Below are 22,541 nucleotides of genomic sequence, written 5' to 3'. Positions count from 1 at the left end.
GTATTCCAGCCTGGGTGACGGAGCGAGACTCCATCTCAAAAAAAAAAGCTGGGCACAGTGGCTCACACCTGTAATCCCAACACTCTGGGAGGCTGAGGTGGGCGGATCATGAGGTCCGGAGACTGAGACCATCCTGTCTAACACGGTGAAACCTCGTCTCTACTAAAAATACAAAAAAATTAGCCAGGCGTGATGGCGGGTGCCTGTAGTCCCAGTTACTTGGGAGGCTGAGGCAGGAGAATGGCATGAACCCCGGAGGTGGAGGAGCTTGCAATGAGCTGAGATCACACCATTGCACTCCAGCCTGGGCAACAGAGTGAGACTCCGTCTCAAAAAAAAAAAAAAAAAAAAAAAAAAAGGCACACTGATTTGATTTTGGCCTAGAGTCCAGAAAGCAGTGGGACTCTCATCTGAGCATCCCAGACACTGATCTTCCCACATTTTCCTGGGGTGGGTAACCTTGAAGCGGCTGAGGGTCTAAAGCAGCCACTAACAACTGTGCTTTTTTGGCCAACTTTTTGGCTTTTGCCTCTTCGTCTGCCTTGTCCCTATTGTTGTAAACCCTAAAAGCAATGTTTAAGGGTTGGCTCACGGGGGTTTGAGGCCCCATTGCTACCTTTTGTAGCTTCCTCCTGATGTCAGGGGCAGATTGAGTGATAAAATGCACACACAGGAGAATCCACCCTTCTGGGGAGTCTGGGTCTGCATTAGCACTTTTGCTGAGTGCCCCAAGCAAATGGTCCTGAAATAGAGCAGGATTTTCATCTTTGTCCTGAGTTATTTCTCTTACCTTGTCATAATTGACTGGCTTAAGCACACACTTTTTCATGTTAAACAAATTAGCCCGTGATTTCTGCATTTAAGATCTTGAAACCTGTCTAGTAATCCAATTGAGAGCCTAGATCTGGAACTGCATCTCCTCCCACATGATATGGCATGGCCTGCATTATGAGTGGCTACTCCATCTGCATGTTCACGGGCAGTATCTAGAATTCTTTGTTTTTCCTCTACAGTACAACAAGTGGATAGTAATATCTGCATGTCATGCCAAGTTACATCAAAGAATACGGTCAACTTAACAAACTCCTCTACAAACTTCCCTGGATCCTCTAAAACACAACCAAATTTTTCCTTGCATAAAGCCAAATCAAACATGGAAAAAGGCACATATCTTGTGGTTGTTCCTCCATGCCTGTCACAAAGGACATACCTCTCACAATGGACACAGGTCCAATTTTGGCAGCCGATATGGGGCCCGGCTCCTGGTAGTACCGGTTGGGTTTACTTCCTCTGGCAGTGGGGGATATGGGCCAGAGCCCGTTGGATAAAGGGGAGGGATGCCTGCTGACTTTGAGGTGGAATTCTGTACTAGAGAAGTGGTGCCCTCCCCCGACTCAGAACTAGGGGACTGGAGAGGCTTCAAAGTGGGGACACAGGCCTCATAGGGGGAACAGCTAAGACAGGGTCATCTACAATACCTGGTGTGCTTCTGGGTGGCTGGGAGTATCATGAGCCAGACACATTCTACAGCTAGCCCTTAAGTTAGGATCCTGGTAGACGGCCAGAAACGCCTGCATGTAAGGAACTTCTTCCCATTTTCCTTCCTTTTTACAAAACAAATTCTAATTGTACAATATCATTATAACATAAAGAATCGTGAGGCTGGGTGCAGTGGCTCACGCCTGTAATCCCAGAACTTTGGGAGGCCAAGGCGGCCAGGTCACCTGAGGTCAGGAGTTCGAGACCAGCCTGGCCAACATGGTGAAACTCCATCTCTACTAAAAATACAAAAAATTAGTCGGTCATGGTAGCCTGCACCTGTGATCCCAGCTACTTGGGAAGCTGAGGCAGGAGAATTGCTTGAACCAGGAGGCAGAGGTTGTGGCAAGTTGAGATCTTGCCACTGCACTCCAGCCTGGGCAACAGAATGAGACTCTACCTAAAAAAAAAAAAAAAAAAGAATCCTGCCTAGGCCACATCTGTTGGTTTGCCAATTTGTATTGAACCCAAACATTGCTGCAACAGAAAATAAATTTTTTCTTTTTCAATTTGTCTAATTTGAATTTACTCCAATTGCCTAAAAGACACCCTCACGTCAAGTCCTTCAGGATGCTCGCTGCTGCCCCATGTCTAGTAACGCTCTCTACGGGGGTTTTAGTGACCTAAGCTTAGCAAATGCCTAGTTACTTTTCCCTTTTAAATTCCCACCTTCTACAAAGAAGGTGTAAATATAGACAGCAAGATGTAACAAAAATGGATTATAAGCTACAAATGGGCAGTAGAATGTTGGCCTAAATTCCACAGAGGGTTTAGGCAGAAGGCTAAACAAATGGTGACAGTGGAAGGGAGGAAGGGCGGGGGTAAGTAGCATTGCCCAAGGGGAGACCTCAGGGGCCCTGACTGCCAGAGAACCTACCTAGTAGCAGAGACCAAAAACAATGTTGAGGTGGCCACTTTTCTACTGCTGTTGGTGGCTGTCCACCAGGTCAAGGGCCTGGGAACTCCCAGTCCCCTTCAACCAAGAGGGCTTCAGCAAGGCAGTTACGCAGTTACAAGACAGCACACAGGAAGAGGTCTGCAACTGGCTATTAGGAAAATAATAACTTCTAACTTCAGAGCAGAAAAAGGGGAGACCAAGATTCCCCCAGGGGAGAATTAGCTTTTTCTACCTTACCTGAGGATTGAAGTCTCCAAGAGTAAAGATGACAGGTAATGCCTAAGGCTCAGGAAACCTGCTGGGTCACTTTAGCTGTGAAGGAGGGTCTGTTATCACTGAGCAAACTTCTAGGTAACCCAAATCTTGCAATGATCTCTTTAAGTAAGAATTTGGACCCTTCTAATGCTTTTTTCTGTTCTTGTGGGGAAAGCCTCTATCCACTCAATGAAAGAAGGAATGTCAACACCGAAAACCCCACAGCATTTTCAGCAATACCAATGCTGAAAAACCTGGCGTGCCTGAGTTTCAACCAACAAGGGTCGCCTCACCAAATGCTGAAGATCCCAGGGCACCAGGAGGTGGCCAACAGCAAACCTCAGGCCAAGTTGGAGGTCACAGAACAACACAACAGGAGGCCTTGCACAGCCAAGTGTCCTGCCTTAAATCATTCCCCAAATATAGTCAACAGAAAATCAAAATGAAAACTAAGACTGCCAACAAAACATACATCTTAGGACTGAAAATAAAGCAACTGGTGGAGCAATAAAATGGAGTCAGAAGGGAAACAATCAGGGAAAAGGGTGACAAGAACAAGGAAGTGCTTCAGGGTATCCAAATGATGAGAGACTTTTAACTGACCTCTTAGCCAAAGACTTTTTAATTCCTTAGCTTACCTGATGTTATGGGGTGGGGGCAGGCAAGACACTCACTCATCCACAGCAGCCAAAATGGTGGGGACCAATCTTCCACGTAGCACCCAGGTGAAGGTCTCTTCAGGATCCCCCAGCTTGGGTGGGCTCAGCTGCCATGGTGGGAGGGTCCCACGTGAGGACTAATAACCCACCAGCCTGCTGGTTCCCACATGAGGCAGCAGCAATATGGCCACTTGCCTGTCTGCTTGGCTCTACCACCTGCCAGGGAAAATGATGGCTCTAAAAAGAGCCTTTGGTTAGTGTTACAACTCTTGCAGCCTCCGTCATTGACTGCTTCTCTATTTCTTGCCATCTCTCCACTTGTCATCTTGCCAATCACTGTCGCTTGCCATCTCTCACTGTCTCTCACTGTCTTGCCAACTGCCATCTCTCATTACCACCTTGCCAACTGCCATTTTCTTCTCTGTCTCTCATGCTGTCATCTTCTCTCTTCCACCCCATGTTTGGTGCCATGTTGCTGCAAGGCAGGTGAACCCCAAACTGGGGCTTTGCCCAAGAAGATGATTGGTTTTGCTCGGGAAAGAACTGAAGAGTGAGCCGACGGTAGAAGAAAACAGCCTTTTTTTTTTTTTTTAAGACGGAGTCTTGCGCTGTCACCCAGGCTGGAGTGCAATGGTGTGATCTTGGCTCACTGCAAGCTCCACCTCCTGGGTTCAAGCAATTCTCATGCCTCAGCCTGTTGAGTAGCTGGGATTACAGAAGCATGCCACCACGCCTGGCTAATTTTTGTATTTTTAGTAAACAGTTTCACCATGTTGACCAGGCTGGTCTCAAACTTCTGACCTCAAGTGATTTGTCCACCTTGGCTTCCCGAAATGGTGGGATTATGGGTGTGAGCCACTGCAGCCGGCCAAGAAAACAGCTTTATTGAGGAGGCAGTGTAGTATTAGGGCTCCGTGACTGGTCCTGTAGAATAGGCCTACCCCATAGGCAGTGTGTAGACAGTAGCAGCTCAGGGCAGCTTGGCAGTCATATTTACGGCCACTTTTAATTACATTCAAATTAGGGGTGGATTATGCAGAAATGTCTAGAACAAGGGTGGTAACTTCTGGGTTGTCGGGTCATTGCCATAGAAAGGGGTGGTGTCCAGTTGTTGCCAAGGCAATAGTAAACTGACGTGGCACTGGTCGGCATGTCTACGGAGAGGTGCTTCTGCCTCTTGCTAGTGCTTTTGCCTTTCAGCTAGTCTCAATCTGGTCCGGAGTCCAAGTCCTGCCTCCTGCCTCATTGGCAGTGGTGTGCTGGCAATTATTTTACAACTGGCTAAGAAAGAAACTCTGATTTGTAAAAGTTGCCAATTTCTGTGGTGTAAATAACTTTTATCATTGCTGAACTCACACATTGCTGGTGGCAGCATAAATTGGCACAACCACTTTATAAAACCATGTGATGCTATCTACTAAAGGTGTAGATAAGATGTGCACATGCCAGGAGACAGTAACTGTACTCCAAGATGTATAGTATTTCTCAGCTTAACTGGACATCCTGAATCACCCCAGGCATGAATCCAATTCTGTTGGGAGAGTTACTGGCTATGCGTTCTTTTCCTACTTAAGTCACCTTAGTCTACTCCAAAAGATACACATTATTTAAAACTGAAAAGCTAGAATGGATAAAGTTTTGTGTTTTTTTTTGTTTTTGTTTTTGGTTTTTTTTGTGAGACGGAGTCTCGCTCTGTCGCCCAGGCTGGAGTGCAGTGGCTGGATCTCAGCTCACTGCAAGCTCCGCCTCCTGGGTTCACGCCATTCTCCTGCCTCAGCCTCCTGAGTAGCTGGGACTACAGGCGCCTGCCACCTCGCCCGGCTAGTTTTTTGTATTTTTTAGTAGAGAAGGGGTTTCACCGTGTTAGCCAGGATGGTCTCGATCTCCTGACCTCATGATCCGCCTGTCTCGGCCTCCCAAAGTGCTGGGATTACAGGCTTGAGCCACCGCGCCCGGCCAATAAATTATTATATATTCATGCAATGGAATAGTATACCACAATGGAAATTAACAAGCTGCTACTACACATAACAACACAGATAAACCTTATAGATTGAAAACAATATATAGGCTGAGTGCGGTGACTCACACTTGTAATTCCAACACTTTAGGAGGCCAAGGCAGGTGGATTGCTTGAGTCCAGGAGTTAAAGACCAGCCTGGACAACATGGTGAAACCCCATCCCTACAAACAATACAAAAATTGGCCAGGCATGGTGGCACATGCCTGTAGTCCCAGCTATTCAGGAGGCTGAGGTCAGAGGATTGCCTGACCCTGGGAAGCAGAGGTTGCAGTGAGCTGAGACCGTGCTACTGCACTCCAGCCTGGGTGGCAGAGTGAGACCTTGTCTCAAAAAGAAAAGAATATATACTGTTAGAATATAATAGAATTATATAGTATAATTCTAACTATATGAAGTTCAAAAACAGGCAAAACTCCTCTATGTGGTTAGAAGTTAAGCCAGTGGTCACCTTGGTGTGGGCAGAGGACTGGGATTGGGAGGTAGCACAAGAGAGGCATCTTTGCTGGATGGTTATTATGAACTAAATGTTGTGTGCCCCCTAAATTCATGCATTGCGTCCCTAATCCCAAATGTGATGGGATTAGGAGGTGGGGTCATTGGGAAGAAATTAGGTTTAGATGCGGTCATGAGGTTAAGGTCCTCATAATGGGATTAGTGCCCTCTAGACCAAGGCCTGGTGCGGTGGCTCATGCCTGTAATCCCAGCACTTTGGGAGGCCAACATGGGCAGATCACGAGGTCAGGAGATCGAGACCATTCTAGCTAACATGGTGAAACCCTGTCTCTACTAAAAATACAAAAAAAAACATTAGCCGGGCATGGTGGCGGGCGCCTGTAGTCCCAGCTTCTCGGGAGGCTGAGGCAGGAGAATGGCGTGAACCTGGGAGGCGGAGCTTGCACTGAGCCGAGATCATGCCACTGAACTCCAGCCTGGGCAACAGAGCTAGAATCTGTCAAAAAAAAAAAAAAAAAAAGAAGAAGAAGAAGAGACCAGAGCTTGCTCATGCTCTCTCTACACTGTGAAGACGCAGTGAGAAGGCAGTCATCTACAAGCCAGGAAGAGAGCCCTCACCAGAACCCAACTCCGCCAGCACCTTGATCTTGGACTTCCCAGCCTCCAGAATTGTGAGAAATAAATGTCTGTTGTTGAAGCCACCCAGTCTGTCACATTTTGCTATTGCAGCCCCAGCAGACTAAGACAGTTACGTTTACACAGATGTGTTCAAGTTGTGATGACACATTAAGCTATATGCTTATGATTAATGAATTTTTCTGTGTGAATGATTTACTTCAATAAAAAGCTTATTAAACCCAATGTACTGCGTGCACACACAAAAACAAAGAAAACGAGTCATTATCAGAATAAATCAACTTTGCAACACCTCTAACTTGTAGATAAATCTTACTGTGTTCAAAAATTAAACAAATTATACTGTGGCCAAACACACAGAAAATTTCACCAAGAGAAACTTAGGTTAATAATAAAACAATTTATTTATGTACTTAGGAGAAGCCATCCAAACATAAAGAATATTTCCTAAAGCCCCAGATATTCATTTGTAACCAACTAGCTTCAAATCCAATCATATCAAAGAAAGTCTCCAGCTCAAAACACAAAAAGAGCGCAGCACCTTCTCCAAAGAAGAAAAACACACATTTTAAGACAAAAATACTCATCATTAACCAGAAACCTCTGACTCATCTGTTCTTATCTTCTTTCCCATAAAGCCCTTTTATTTCCCCCCTCCGACAAAAGTGTCCTTTTAGCTCACTGTGGGTAGGAAGTCTCATGGTCTTCTGTCTGCTCTGAGTGAATGAAGGGGATCCGTGGAATCAGTATTTCTCAGCTTAACTGGACATCCTGAATCACCCCAGGCACGAGTCCAATTCTGTTGGGAGAGTTACTGGCTATGCGTTCTTTTCCTACTTAAGTCACCTTAGTCTACTCCAAAAGAAGCGGAAAGTTCCTACCTCCAAGTTTTGGTTTTCTCACATTTTTTCATCTCTCTGGGCCATTGCCTTTAGCTACTCCCATATTTTGCCTCTGTAACCGTTTCCTTGACTTCTGCATGGTGAAGTTAGGAGAAGCCACATAGCCTCCAACACACACGTATGCGCGCACACACACACACACACACACACACACACACACACACACACACTGTTCTCTTATGGTCCCACTTTCCAAACACTCTGGATGTCAATCTTCCCTTTTTTGGATTCAGCCCGCCTTTATCGGCCACATCCAGTAAATAATACTATGTAAATTCACAAAGTGTCCACTAGAGGACACTACAATCCTGCTTCTAATACCAATGTGTTGCAGTATGGCGTCTGTAGACTCCCAAGGGAATCTTCCTCTTCCCTATCTAAGTTACCCATGTGTTCCTATCTAATTATTCCTTGTACCAGGCATCTAAGAAGGAAATAGGTGATATAAACAAGGAAGGAAGTAGCACCCCGACTCGTGCCCTTATTCTCAAATCCTTGGTCCCAGGGCAGGATGCTCTCACGATCTAGGCATTCTTTCCCTGAAGATGGATGTGACTGATGGCAGATGGGCTATTAGTGACATTCATGTCACTGTGCTGGTTCCCCAGCAATGCTCCAGGGGAAGCCAAGAGTTGAGCTGGGCCTCAGATCATCAACCAAACCTCAAGGATTTATCAACCGTGGCAGCCCCATCTCATGACTAGGCTGGAGCCTGTCTGGACCTGGTTCTGGTTCCCACCATCTGTCCTTCTCCTCCCTCCCTACCCCACCACCCTTCACCCCAGGACCAGTGCTTATGGTTCTGTCTCCTCAAGGTCATCGTATCAAAATTCACGACCAACCTCTCATTAGCCCATTTGGAGGAATGGGTGGCTGAATGCTATGAGCACAATTGCTTCATCTTAGAAAAACAAAAATGGGCAACCCTTTGCAAAGAAAACATTTCTATGACTGAGGCTTACTGACTAATACAACATTACTTCTTCTTGTACATTTTAAAATAAAAACAAGCATATCTAAACATAATATTTTCTAATCACAGGAGGCAACAACAACAAAAGTAAGCATAAATACTTTCAAGAACGTGTCTGTAGCCTAGGACTAGTACGGAGAATGCTTTTTTTTTTTTTTTTTTTTTTCTTTTTGAGACTGAATCTTGCTCTGTCGTCTAGGCTGGAATGCAGTGGCACGATCTCGCTCAGCTCACTGCAACCTCTGCCTCCCGAGTTCAAGCAATTATCCTGCCTCAGCCTCTTGAGTAGCTGGGATTACAGATGTATGCCACCACACCTAGCTAATTTTTGTATTTTTAGTAGAGACCAGGTTTCACCATATTGACCAGGCTGGTCTTGAACTCCTGACCTCAAGTGATGCACCTGCCTCTTGGCCTCCCAACGTGCTGGGATTACAGGCATGAGCCACTGTGCCCTGCTAAGAATGCATATTTTTAAGCCACACTGCCTAGATCAGATTCTAGATTTGCTATTTACTAGCCACATGAACTTGAGCCAGTTACTTAACCTCTGCACATCCATTTCCTGAGCTGTTAAAATGAAGAACATACAGTATGTACTTCATAGGATTGTTGTGAAGATTAGATGAGTGTGCATATGTATATATATATATATATATATATATATATATATATACACACACCCATACACATATGTGTGTGTGTATATATATAGTGCTTAGGCTGGGCGTGGTGGACCATGCCTGTAATCGCAGCACTTTGAGAGGCTGAGGAAGAGGCTTGCTTGAGCCCAGGAGTTCGCGACTAGCCTAGGCAACTTCAGCAGACTCCATCTCTGCAAATAAAATTTTAAAAAATTAGCCAGGCGTAGTGGCATGCACCTGTAGTCCCAGCTACTTGCAAGGCTGAGGCAGGAGAATCACTTGAGTCCAGGAGGTCAAGACTGCAGTGAGCCGTGATTGCCCCCACCAGACTCTAGCCTGAGGGACAGAGTGAGACTCTGTCTCAAAAAAAAAAAAAAAAAAAAAAAAAAGTGCATAGAACTGGCCTGGTACTAGTAAGTACCCAATTAATGTATGTTAGCTATTATTATTATTATTATTATTATTATTATTGTTATTATCCTTTACCAAATCTTGCGGATGAATTTTTCATACATAGGCTGACATCTGTTTTATTTTTCTTATGTTCCATGATAAGATCTTCCTAAACAGAATATTAAGAAAACGTCTACATACACCAAGACTGGGTGACAATGATGGTGTTAGGAGGGTCTGGAGGGCACATATCTGACACATCACCTAGTGATGACATTGGGTGATGTGCAGCTTAGTTATGCGTGAGTCTGTGTTGCTGATGGCGGTGTCTAGAGAACATTGGATGCAAATGACTGTGGGAGGGACACATTCTGGATGAAAATGGGCTCAGGGCTAAACTGGGGTCAAACAGTTTGGAGATAACACTGGGTTGTGTGTGAAAGTATGTTGAGAAAGAATTTGAGTGAAATAGTGTTGCGGGTAAGACCAGGTCTGGATAAAATAAAGTTTCTGTGACAGTGGTGTTGGACAGTGGGTGCTGGCCACTGTTTAACTATTGTCTCTTCAAGAAAAATAAGACACTGATTTGTAGCGTTTCCAAATTCCAGGGTGTAAATAGTCCCATCATGGTGATGTCAAGTCCCCAACATGATGTCATGATGAGCATCCTAGGAAGGTTCAGAGAAAAAGGAGAAGAGAGTCCGGAATTGAGTCTCAGACATTTCCAGGCTTGGCAAGAAGAGAAGTCAGCAAAGGAGACAGAAGGTGCTGCCAGAGGAGAAGGAGGACAGTCGGTGGAGTGTGCTGTCCAAAAAGCTAGGGAAGAGGGTTTCAGGCGGAGGAGGAAGTGTCGAGAAAGTTGAATGTTTCTGAGAGGTTGGTAGATTAGCTCACAGGGCAGTCCCACAACACGAGGTCACCTGTAATCCTCCTGGATCAGATGCTGTGCCAACCCAGGTGCACCGACAACCTTTGCATAACAGCATCTGTCATCCTGGTCACTCGACTGCCTTCTGTCCTTCTGGTAAGAACATCCCGCCCCTGCGGAAAACAGCCTGTCCTTCCTCCAGGCAGGCAGCTCCGATCTCAACCATGGCACCTTGAGAAACTACGGGTGATCATGGCCAAGCTCAGCCAAGCAGAGCCATTCTTCGGAATTTATAAGTGCAATACTATACCAAAATGGGGAAACACTTCTCTCTTTTCCTCTGATACCATTAAACTGACATGACGTCAGACTGAAGTGGCCTTTGGCAATGGAAAAAACCTGTGTGAAGTAGAAGCCAAAATGAGAAAGGGGAACCTGGATGTGTTCCTCCATCCAGGTCTACTCTTGTTTTCTCCAGCTCTGAACCAATAAACAGCACTGGCATTTTGAACACTTCACAAGCATCAGCTCAGTAATCCCAACAACCTTAGATGGGTATTACCCGGGTACCCCATGTTAGAGATGAGGAAATTTGTCCACGGCCGCAGAGTGCAAGAGCTGGGATTTCACCCTGGGTAGTTGGCTTCAGAGTCTACAGTCCATTAGGCCAGATGGTTCTTTGTTGTTGGGGAGTTTCCAGTGCACAGCATCCCTGGCCTCTGCCCCCCCAAGATGCTAGTAGCACCCCCGTCTTCAGGTGTTACAACCAAAAATGCCTCCAGACACGCCATGCATTCCAGGGTGGGTGGAGAGCCACTGCTACTGTTCTGCCGCCTTCTGGTTCTTTTTGAATTGCTGTCACTGAGTCACCTAGATGACTCCGTATTCGCCACAGCTCAGGCTCACCTAATCTGTGTGTCAACTACAAATAATCCCATGTCCCTCAAACCCTGAGTCACCCCGAATGCATTGCCACCTGGACCTTGTGTTATCTAAAACCCCACGCCAGCTACAAATCGGTGTCCCCAAGACCTTCTATCAACTACAGTTCGGTCATTGAGACTTGTGTGACCCATTACCCAGTGGTGTCCCTGCCTTCTGCCAACCACCACAGCTTCCCAGAGTCAGGGTCACAGAGCTGTTCACAGGACAGAAGGCATACATGGAGAGAGGGACAGAAGGAAACACAGGTGCACATATTCAAAGGCAGGGAGAGCCACAGAAACCCACAAAAGCAGAAAAACACAGAGAACAGGCCACAGCTGGTTACACAGAATGGGTCACTGGCACCTACCAAGGCCCCTGGCAGAGCCCAGTGTCTTTAGCCCCTCCCCCACCTCTGGATTAGCCCTGGAGGCAGGCAGGAAAGCTAGGTTCTGAGGGTAAGGAGCTTAGACCCAACGTGACAGCTAATCACCCACATAAAGCCTCTGTCTAGGTCACAAAGCCCTGAGTGGCCTTGCCTCCACCACACTGTAGTCACCCCTCCCTCCACAGACTCAGGTAACGACGCCCCGCCCTCAGTATCTCACCAAGCCCATACCCAGGTGGGCAGAGGAAAGAGTTCAGACTGTCTCCACTCCCTTTTGCTCTCCTGCCAGAATGCATGAGGAGGGTGTTGATAAGGGCTGGGGGCCCAGGACAGAGAGCTTGGGTTTCCCAGTAAATCAGCCAGGAAGGATCTGGCTGAGACCAGAGAAACGCTTTTTCCTGAATCAGGAGACCTGCTAGGAGCAACGGCCCCTTCTCTCCGGACACTGTGATCTGCAGGGCCCCGAGGGTTGCCAGGATGAGAGTCAACCTATGTTTTAGGGCAATAAAAGGCTGTGAAGGAGTCTCACGCCTCTCCCAAGCTGGCCTGGCATGGTTGCCATGGGGATGCCCCAGTTGCTCCAGAGGTGGCTTCTGGTCCCAGAAGCGGGGATGGCAGAGACAGTCAATCCTCGCACCGCGGCGGGTGGGGGTGAAAAGTCAGTGCTGTCTGGGAACATTCCCGACCATAGCTAGGGGCTGACAGCCCAGGGTTCTCCCCCATGCCTGCTTCTCCCAGCTCACACGTCTATCCCCACCACTCCCTTCCCCTCCAGCTCCCACTTCCTCTGCTGCTCCCTCTAAAGGGATGGGTCTCAGAGTCTGACTCTGCTGCTAGTTAAGTGGTTCAAGCGTGGGGTTCTGTGTCAGGGCTGACCAGCAGGTCAAATGTGTAGACTCAGGTGAAGAGCTCACGAATGTTGCCTCAAGTAAGGGCTCGGGGAGGTCCCAGTGAGGAAAATGGGTATGAAGACCCAGTATTAAGGTTCTGGAAAAAAAATTAGGCAAGACAGCAGTAGAAGGGTTCAGGTTTGGGGCACACATGTCCTGAACACTGTACGGGGCTTCAGAGGACTCAGGGGTAAGGGCCCGATGTGAGGGCTCCGCTGGGGCTCAGTTTTAAGGGTGTGGGATCTGTGCTGGTGTGGTAATTTTTTACTAACCCTTTAGTGGTCATTTGTTACTAAGAACAATCGTTAAAGTACTAAACTTTAGATGAACACCTTTTTAAATGTATACATTGAAAGGGATTTAAGGTCACCTTTAATTTTTATCTATGCATTAGAGAGGATTTAAGGTCAGTTACATACCGACAGGTTTCTCCTCATCTCTCTGAGGTTGGGTTTTCTTATCTATAAAATGGGAATAATAACAGTATCTAGCTCACAGGGTCATTGTGAGGATTAAATGAGAAAATGAATGTAAAGTTCTTAACACAGAAAGTGCACAAAAATAATGGCTTTTTTACAAATGTGCTTAGAGGGCCAGGCACAGTGGCTCACACCTGTAATCACAGTACTTTGGGAGGCCAAGGTGGGTGGATCACTTGAGTCCAGGAGTTTGAAACCAGCCTGGGCAACACAGTGAGACCCCTGTCTCTCCAAAATAAAACAAAAAACAATGAGTTTTTAGCACCTGCCAGTCATGGTGGCACGTGCTACTCAGAAGGCTGAGGTGGGAGGATCACTTGAGTCTGGGTGGTTGAGGCAGCAGTGAGCTGTGATCATACCACTGCACTCCAGCCTGGGTGACAGAGCAAGACCATCTCTAAATAAATAAATAAATAAATAAGTAGTGTGCTTGGAAATGGAAGAGAGAGAATTAACCAAGATCACCAGAAATTGCTTCAAACCCATGGCGGGCCAGCTGGTGTCACATGTCCTGGAGGCAGTAACTATGAAGAGATACATTTTTCTCCCTCACCGAGGGAGAAAACCAGGGGCTGTGTGGGGAGCAGGTGACAACACGCACCTTCCACGAGGGAGAGAGATGCTGCCAACCACGCTGGGAACATGCTAAAAACCAGTAGCTCATACGCACTGTAATGTAGTGGTAAAATAAACTTATTCTTTAATAGTACATTAATATGAACAAAGGTTTAGGGCAAAAAACATCAAGTTGTTTTTGTTTTGTTTTGTTTGAGACAGAGTCTCACTCTGTTGCCCAGGCTGGAGTGCGGTGGCACAGTCTTCGCTCACTGCAAGCTCCGCCTCCCGGATTCATGCCGTTCTCCTGCCTCAGTCTCCCGAGTAGCTGGGACTACAGGTGCCTGCCACCATGCCCAGTTAATTTTTTGTATTTTTAGTAGAGATGAGGTTTCACCGTGTTAGCCAGGATGGTCTCGATCTCCTGACCTCATGATCTGCCCGCCTCAGCATCCCAAACTGCTGGGATTACCGGCGTGAGCCACTGCACCTGGCAAGTTTTTTTTTTTTTTTTTTTGAGACGGAGTCTTGCTCTGTCGCCCGGGCTGGAGTGCAGTGGCCTGATCTCAGCTCACTGCAAGCTCTGCCTCCCGGGTTTACGCCATTCTCCTGCCTCAGCCTCCAGAGTAGCTGGGACTACAGGCGCCGCCACCTCGCCCGGCTAGTTTTTTGTATTTTTAGTAGAGAAGGGGTTTCACCGTGTTAGCCAGGATGGTCTCGATCTCCTAACCTTGTGATCTGCCCGTCTCGGCCTCCCAAAGGGCTGGGATTACGGGCTTGAGCCACCGCGCCCGGCTAAGTTTTTTTTTTTTAAAGCAAAACTCTAATTTAGTAGTTTTCAAACTTTCTGGTCTCAGGACCCCTTCACACTTTTAAAAATAATTAAGAACCTAAGCCGGGTGCGGTGGCTCATGCCTGTAATCTCAGCACTTTGGGAGGCCGAGGTGGGCAGATCACCTGAGGTCAGGAGTTCAAGACCAGCCTGGCCAACATGGTGAAACCCCTGGCTCTACTAAAAATACAAAAAATTAGCTGGGCATGCTGGCAGGTGCCTGTAATCCCAGCTACTCAGGAGGCTAAGGCAGGAGCATCTCTTGAACCCGAGAGGAAGAGGTTGCAGTGAGCCAAGATCACGCCATTGCACTCTAGCCTGGGTGACAGGGCAAGACTCCGTCTCAAAAAAAAAAAAAAAAAAAAAAATTAAGAACCCAAAGATTTTAAGTGGTTTTATCTCATGATCTTCAAATGGATTCAAAATTAAAACTGAAAGTTAAAATATATATTAATTCAAAATAGCTATATTTTTATTATATTTTAACTGAAAATACACCTATGAAAGACAGCCGTATATTTTCTTTTCTCTGTTGTGTTTTTGTTTTTTTTTTTTTTTTAGACCCAGTCTCGCTCTTGTCGCCCAGGCTGGAGTGCAATGGCGCAATCTCAGCTCACTACAACAGCTTCCGCGTCCTGGGTTCAAGCGATTCTCCTGTCTCAGCCTCCTGAGTAGCAGGGATTACAGCCACCTGCCACCACACCTGGCTAATTTTTGCATTTTTAGTAGAGAGGGGGTTTCACCATGTTGGCCAGGCTGGTCTAGAACTCCTGACCTCAGGTGATCCATCCGTCTCTACCTCCCAAAGTGCTGGGATTACAGACATAAGACACTGCACCCAGCCAGATAGCTGTATATTTTCTAAAACCAAAATGTTAGTGAGAACAGTGGCATCGTTTTACATTTTTGCAAATCTCTTTACTGTCTGGCTTGTAGAAGACAGCTAGATTCTCAGCTGCTTCTGCATTCAACCTGTTGCAATGGGTTGCTTTGGTTAAAATATGTGATGAAAACTCAGCTTCATGATGTATGTAGCTGGGAAAGAGAGGAATATTTTAATAGCCTTTTCAGTGAATTGTGGCTATTGTTCTTTCTTCCATACCAAAACTCGAGGTGGTAGTTTCTTAAAGGTTAGTTACTACGTGGACGTTTCATACTCTGTTAACGTTACACTCCACTGGTTTGCCTTGCACTTTGAATAGATCTTTTATTCACGCATGATTTTGTAACAGTACGTATTGGTCATTTGGAAAATATTGGTTCACCGAGTTATGCAGATCTCCCAAATGTTGACACATTTCATTATACAATATTTTTTAAAAAGCACACTCATCAATGCTATCACTGGTCTCATTAGAATTGAAAGCTTTCAAACTCACTGTAGGTAGATATCAGTTTTCCAAATCCTAATTTTCACTTGAAGACGCTAATTTTGTCATTGGCAACAAACACTAATTTTCTTTTCCTTGCATTGATAGGCTCACTTGATTCACTTTTGAGAAAAAGTATGCCAAAGACCCAAGTCTGATAACTATAGTTTGTCATTTGTTCTTTTAAGTAAAACTGTTGTTTGGTGCATTCAGTTCACAATTCAATTGAGTAAGTGCTTTTCCTTGAGATAAGCATACTTCCCATTTTGTCACACAAAATATTTCAAAGACATATAATCAAGGCTTAAGACTTAGTAAAGTTAATAATGTTACTGCTTCTTCTAGACAATATAAAAAAAAAATCAGTACAGTGTGGTACTGACATAAAGACATATAGATCAAAAAATGTTCAGTATCTTTTATTTATTTTATTTTTTTTTGAGACGCAGTTTCAGTCTTGTTGCCCAGGCTGGAGTGCAATGGCTCAATCTCAGCTCACTGCAACCTCCGCCTCCCGGATTCAAGTGATTCTCCTGCCTCAGCCTCCTGAGTAGCTGGGATTACAGGCATGTGCCTCCATGCCCAGCTATTTTGTATTTTTAGTAAAGATGGGGTTTCTCCATGTTGGTCAGGCTGGTCTCAAACTCCCGAGGTCAGGTGATCCGCCTTGCCTCAGCCTCCCAAAGTGCTGGGATTACAGGCGTGAGCCACTGCGCCCAGCCGATGCTCAGTATCTTACAGGCATGAATCCAAAATAGATCTGTATATATATGGTCCACTGATTTCTTTTTTTATTTTTTGTAGAGATGGGGTCTTGTCATGTTGCTTAAGCTGGTCTCAAACTACTGGCCCCAAGTGATCCTCTTGCCTCAGCCTCTCAGAGTGTGGGGATTACAGGCATGAGCCACCACCTCCATCTTCACAATCCATTGACTTTTGACAAAGATCACAAGTTAATTCAATAGAAAAAGGACAGTATTTTCAACAAACAGTGCTGGGACAATTGGAAATCCGTAATCAAAACAAGAACAAAGACAAACAAAGCTCAACTTCTTCCCTTGCACAGTTTAATAAAGCCAAATGGATCATAGAACTAAAGTAATAGCTACCGTTATAAAACTTCTAGACAAAAACATAAGGGGAAATCTTTGAGGGCCCTGAGTTGGGTAAATATTTTCTTAGATAGGACTCAAAATGTACAAACTATAAAAGAAAAAATAATTTATTTTTATCAAAATGAAAAACTTCTGTTCTTTGAAAGGCACTGTTAAGAAAATGAAAAGATAAGAAACAGACTGTGAAAAATATTTGTGCTCTTACAACTCAGTGATAATAATGCAAACTCATTTTTTAAATGGTCAAAAAGGCCAGGCATAGTGGTTCATGCCTATAATCCCAGCACTTTGGGAGGTGGGAGGATCACTTGAGCCCAGTAATTCAAGACCTGCCTGGATGACATAGTGAGACCTTGTCTCTGTAGAAAATAAACAAATTAGCCAGACATGGTGGTGTAGGCCTGTAGTCCCAACTACTCAGAAGGCTAAGGTGGGAGGATGGCTTGAACCCAGAAGGTCAAGGCTGCAGTGAGCCTTGTGCCACTGCACTCCATCATGAAGGACAGAGTGAGACCCTGTCTCAAAAATAATTTCAATTAAAAAAAAAAAGGTCAAAAGATTTGAATGAATACTTCACTAGGGAAGATATATGAATGGCAAAAAGTCCATGAAAAGATGCTCAAATCATTAATCATCAGGAAATTGCATATTAAAACCACAGTAAGATGCCATGGTACACTTATTACAATTGCTAAAGTTTAAAAGGTTGATAAGTTGGTGAGAATGTAGAGCAACTAGAAGTCTCAAAATTGCTGATCAGAATGCAAAATAGTACAGCAACTTTGGGAAACTGGAAATTTCTTATAAAAGTACCTATCATATGCTCCAACAATCCCACTTCAAAGTATTAATTCAAGAGATATGACAATATACGTCTACACAGAGATCTGCATGTGAATGTGCATATCAATTTTATTCATAATACCAAGAAACTGGAAACAGCCTAAATGTCCATCAACATGTAAATGTTTAAGCAAATTATGTGTCTGTACAATGAAATACCAATCCATAATAAAAATAAAATAACTACTGATACATGAAATCACAAAACAATGATTTTACTGCTTCACAAGGACAGAAAACCAAACATTGCACGTTCTCACTCATAGGTGGGAACTGAACGATGAGAACACTTGGACACAGGGAGGGGAACATCATACACCGAGGCCTGTCGTGAGGTGGAATCTGGGGGAGGGATAGCATTAGAAGAAATACTCAATGTAAATGACGAGTTAATAGGTGCAGCAAACAAACATGACACATGTATGCCTATGTAACAAACCTGCACGTTGTGCACATGTACCTTAGAACTTACAGTATAAAACAAACAAACAAAAAACAGATGCCTTTAAAAATAAAAATAATAAGAATTTTACTGCTTCACCAAGGACTTTTAAAGTGAAACTGAGGCTGGGCATGGTGGCTCAATCCTGTAATCCCAGCACTTTGGGAGTTTCAGGTGGGTGGATCACTTGAGGTCAGGAGTTCAAGACCAGCCTGGCCAACATGGTGAAATCCTGTCTCTACTAAAAATACAAAAATTAGCCAGGCGTGGTGGTGCGCCCATGTCATCTCAGCTACTCAGGAGGCTGAGGCAGGAGAATCACATGAACCCAGGAAGTGGAGGTTGCAGCGAGCTTAGATCGCGCCGCTGCACTCAAGCCTAGGTGATAAAGTGAGACTTCATCACAAAAATAAAAATAAATAAATACGGCAAAACTGGCCCTTTTTTTTCCTCCTATTGTTACTATTCACGCACCACGGTGGAGAAGAATACAAAGATTACTGGTACAGTTGGGTGCCGTGCCTTGATTTATGCTTAGGTGCCAACAGTTTCACCCACTGTTGCTCTTACGTAATGTGCAAATATCGATAAAGTGAAAGTGGCAAATAACAACTTAGTATTCTTAGGAAAATAGCTTTTGCCTTGTGGATCTCCTGTAAGAGTCTTAAAGATTCCCAGGGATCTGCAATCAACACCCTGAGAATTGATGTTCAAATTAATTAGAATAGTCACATTGACTTTTTAAAAATGACACTTCTTTTTAGATATCACTCAAAGGCATGTAAAATGCTTTCATAAATATCCCATGGAAAAAAGGAAGACCGACTCCATCTGTACTATTTGCTTCACTTCCTCGAAAAGTAAAAGGGGGGCTGGGGGAAGGAGAAACCGAGTAGTCCCCTGGGAGTGTGTTCGGCATGTGAAGCCATCCATCATGCAGTCATGGTGAGCAGATGCAGGCCTAGGACCAAAAAGGCAAGTGGCGCTGGGAACTCAGGGCCCTTCGTCACCTTTCCCTACACAATCCCACTGGCTATACATCCCTCCACAACACAGTCATACTGACACACACACACACACACACACACACACACAGTCAGGCCAGCCCCACACGCCACGGCTAATCTCTCACAACAAGCCCAACCATGGCTGCACTCACACAATACAATCACACAGCCACACCAAAGTCACAAAAAAGCCAACACACCAGGTCACACTATTCTATATTCACAGATGGAGAATCTCAATGGCCATACATTCAACCATAGGTATACTCAAACTAGCAGAGTGGCTCATAATGTAAAACATCTACTGGGCCCTGTGGCCATGCCAGCACATCCCCCCAAGTATATTGTGCATGGGGTGAAATAATAGCTTTTGGACACAGGCCAACCTGAATTCAAGTTCAGGTTTTGGACACAGGCCAACGTGAATTCAAGTTCACGTTCTACCACTTATTAGTTCTGTAACCTGCAGCCAATTATTTAACCTGCCTGAGCTCTCATTCTAGAAAATGCAGGTAATTCCTACTTTGAAAGCCTGATGTGATGGCATAAAATAATCAGACAAGGGGCAGCACCTTGTCTGGCCCAATGTGTCCTGGGGATGCAGCTGTAACTGCCATGTATGGCTTTTGTCACCAGAGGGCACCAGGGCCACAATGTGTCTGGGGAGACTGCTGGAAGAAAATATGCCGAAAAGGCCAGGATTCCTGGGGAGTTTCGGGGTGAGTACAGACAGGGTAGGTGTGGGATGTGTGTGGGGCTGGGCAGTTTTTGGAAACCCCAGCTAGGCCCCGGCCATCCAAGTGTGCCTCTGGGTATGGTGGGCAGCTACCGGGGAAGATCGGATCTAGGAAGGAGGATGGATGAGTGCTGTCTATGAGCCAGGCCCTCTTCTGTGCCGATTTCACACACATTAAATCCTTTAATCCCCACAACAATACCGTGGTTGATAGTCACTGCTAATATTAATAGTATTCCTGGTGAGGAATATTGAGGAAGTGAGGTCTGCTTACATAGCCATTAAGTGGAGACCTGGAATACAAATGCAGACAGCCTGGCTTCAGAATCCATGGCCCTAACCACAGCTCCACACTGCCCCCAACAGTGACCCCGCATCTCCCCTTGCTGGGGTTCTGCCTGACCCTGGCTTTCTTCCCTGGAGTTCAGCCAGCCCCAGCTGGCCTTTCCCCTCTTCCGGCCTGCTCCCCACCTGCTCCCTGGGCCAGCCCATGGTAAGAGGCTTATCACATATATGTGGGGGACAGATAAGGCAGGGCCCCGCACAGGGCTTATCCAGCCCTGCCATCCCTGCTGGGGAGCTGCCAGCAGATGGAGCCCCGCCCGGGGGCCTTGGGTCGCTCCTTGTGATGCCAGAGCTCTTTATGATGTCATCATTTGTAATGACATCATTGCTCTGTCCCTCCTTTGAGTCTGAGAGGGTTACTCAGATAGGAGATGGGGAAGTGGAGTCAGACAGGAGCTCTACCGAGGCTCTAGGTCAGTGGGCCGGGTTGGGCTGGAGTGGAGGAGGGAGTGGTGCCAGAGGATCCTCCCCAGGGCAGATGGCTATTTTTGGTGTCAACTGCTCGGCTTATAGCCACCCCTCTTCCTGTCTTCCCAATCCAAAGAGGCTCTGGGTCCAGCAGGGGCAGGAGCAGTGGGAGAAATCTTTAGCCCTGCTGCAGGGCAGCTCTGGGGTCAGTCTCTAGCTCAGGAACCAGTCTGTTCCTCCCTACAGGGAGGCCTGACCCTCTGTACCTCGGGTCTGAGGGGAAGGGGGGCCTTACTTCCAATCCTTGAAATAGCAGTGAGGCAAAGAGGGATTATTAGGATGGCTAGACAGACAGACATTGCCAGACCTGCCATTATAGTCACACACATTAACTTGCTGCTGTGGGCTGCAGGCACAGCCTCACGCCAACACCATCACACAGCCATTCATTCTCATAGCCATGCCCGCAGCCACACATGGACCACAGACAGCTGAGCCACATGGACATACCAGCTCAGGCACAATGTCATCACCTGATCCATCTGGGAGAACAGGAACCCCTTCTCTCTCACGGTTGTACTCCCAGAGAGTAGCTCAATTCCCAGCACATGGCAGATGCGCACTAATATTTGGTGAGTGAATAAACGGACATTAAATGCCACAGGGCCTGTGACCAGGCAGGGCTGAGGCCAGAGGAAATGCCATCCCACCTGCAAGTCTGCTCGACCTCTCCAGACCCAGGATGGGAGCATCGAGGAAGCTGCCAGCACTACCCCAGCCCCAACTTCAGTCACGGCCACTCCTCAGATAACAGGTCCTTGAAGGGACCTTGGTAATGCAGGGGCCCCACTCCCTCCCTCTAGGTCCAGTGAACTGAAACACTGGCACTCTGAAAATGGGAGGTTATGAACATGGGGTGGTCTGGATGTTGGGTACCCCAGGCCCCCTGGGAATTGGGCACTGGGGGCTCTGGGGTTTGGGTCCTTTACAGTGTTGGGTGCTCTAGCACCCCTGACATTGGGAATTCGGGACTTCGGGAGCTCAGAGCTATTTAGGAGTCTGGGTGTTGAAAGCTCCTGAGATTGGGGCTGCCCCTGGGACAAGGCCAAAGTCAATCCTTCCTGTCCATATGCCGGATTTTACCTGGAGCCACGGAGGTCCGGCCTGGAACCCCTGTTCTGAGCCCCGTGATTGGCTTCTGCTGCCCCGGAGCTGGGGTGGCGGGGCTGGGGTGGCAGGGTTTCAGGGTGAAAGAAACCACAATAGGATGGTCTAAGGGATACCTGGAGCCCCAGAGACAGTTCTCGGATCTGGAACCAATCTAACCCGCTTCTCTGCATTGGGACAGGGCAGGGGAGGTGCCAGACACTGACCACTGGGCTCCAGGTTCAAGAAAGGAGGAATCTGAGAGCAGAGCCCAGGCAGGCACCTCCCAGTAATGCTTCCCGGCTACTGAGGCTGGGGTTCTAAGGAGGTGGAGACCCCTAGCCATGCCTGGCTTCAACTACAGGCAATGTCCACCTTCCCCCACATTCTCAGCAGGTCCCCAGGACCCATCCATCAAGGTGCCCAGTGCTCCCAGGTCTTGCAGTGACCACCAGAAGTGGCCCAAGTCTGGCATTATTCGTATTCCTACTAGACACACACCTAAACTGACTTACGTGCATCCCAAAACAGAGGCCTTGATCCTGCAGGCTGATGACACCACTGGAGGAAACCAGCCAGCCCCCCCTGGGGGCTCTGACACTGGATGCAGCCCTCCCAGGAAATAGCTCCACTGGCTGCGGTAACTGGAGGCTCCTGAGACACATCTCAGCCTGCAGTGGGTGGGCCCCCCGGCCCGCTGTGGCCCTGCCCCAGGAAGAAGCAGGCCAGTCAAACTGGCTGACCCCATCAGTCCCCCCATCCCCTCCCCCGCCCCAGTCTGTCCTCAATCCTGATCCCCCTGCTCGCCCCACAGTGGC

This window comes from Rhinopithecus roxellana, chromosome 12 (assembly GCF_007565055.1).
Source record: "Rhinopithecus roxellana isolate Shanxi Qingling chromosome 12, ASM756505v1, whole genome shotgun sequence".
Taxonomy (NCBI): Eukaryota; Metazoa; Chordata; class Mammalia; order Primates; family Cercopithecidae; genus Rhinopithecus; species Rhinopithecus roxellana.
Note: the sequence above shows the minus strand (reverse complement) of the source record.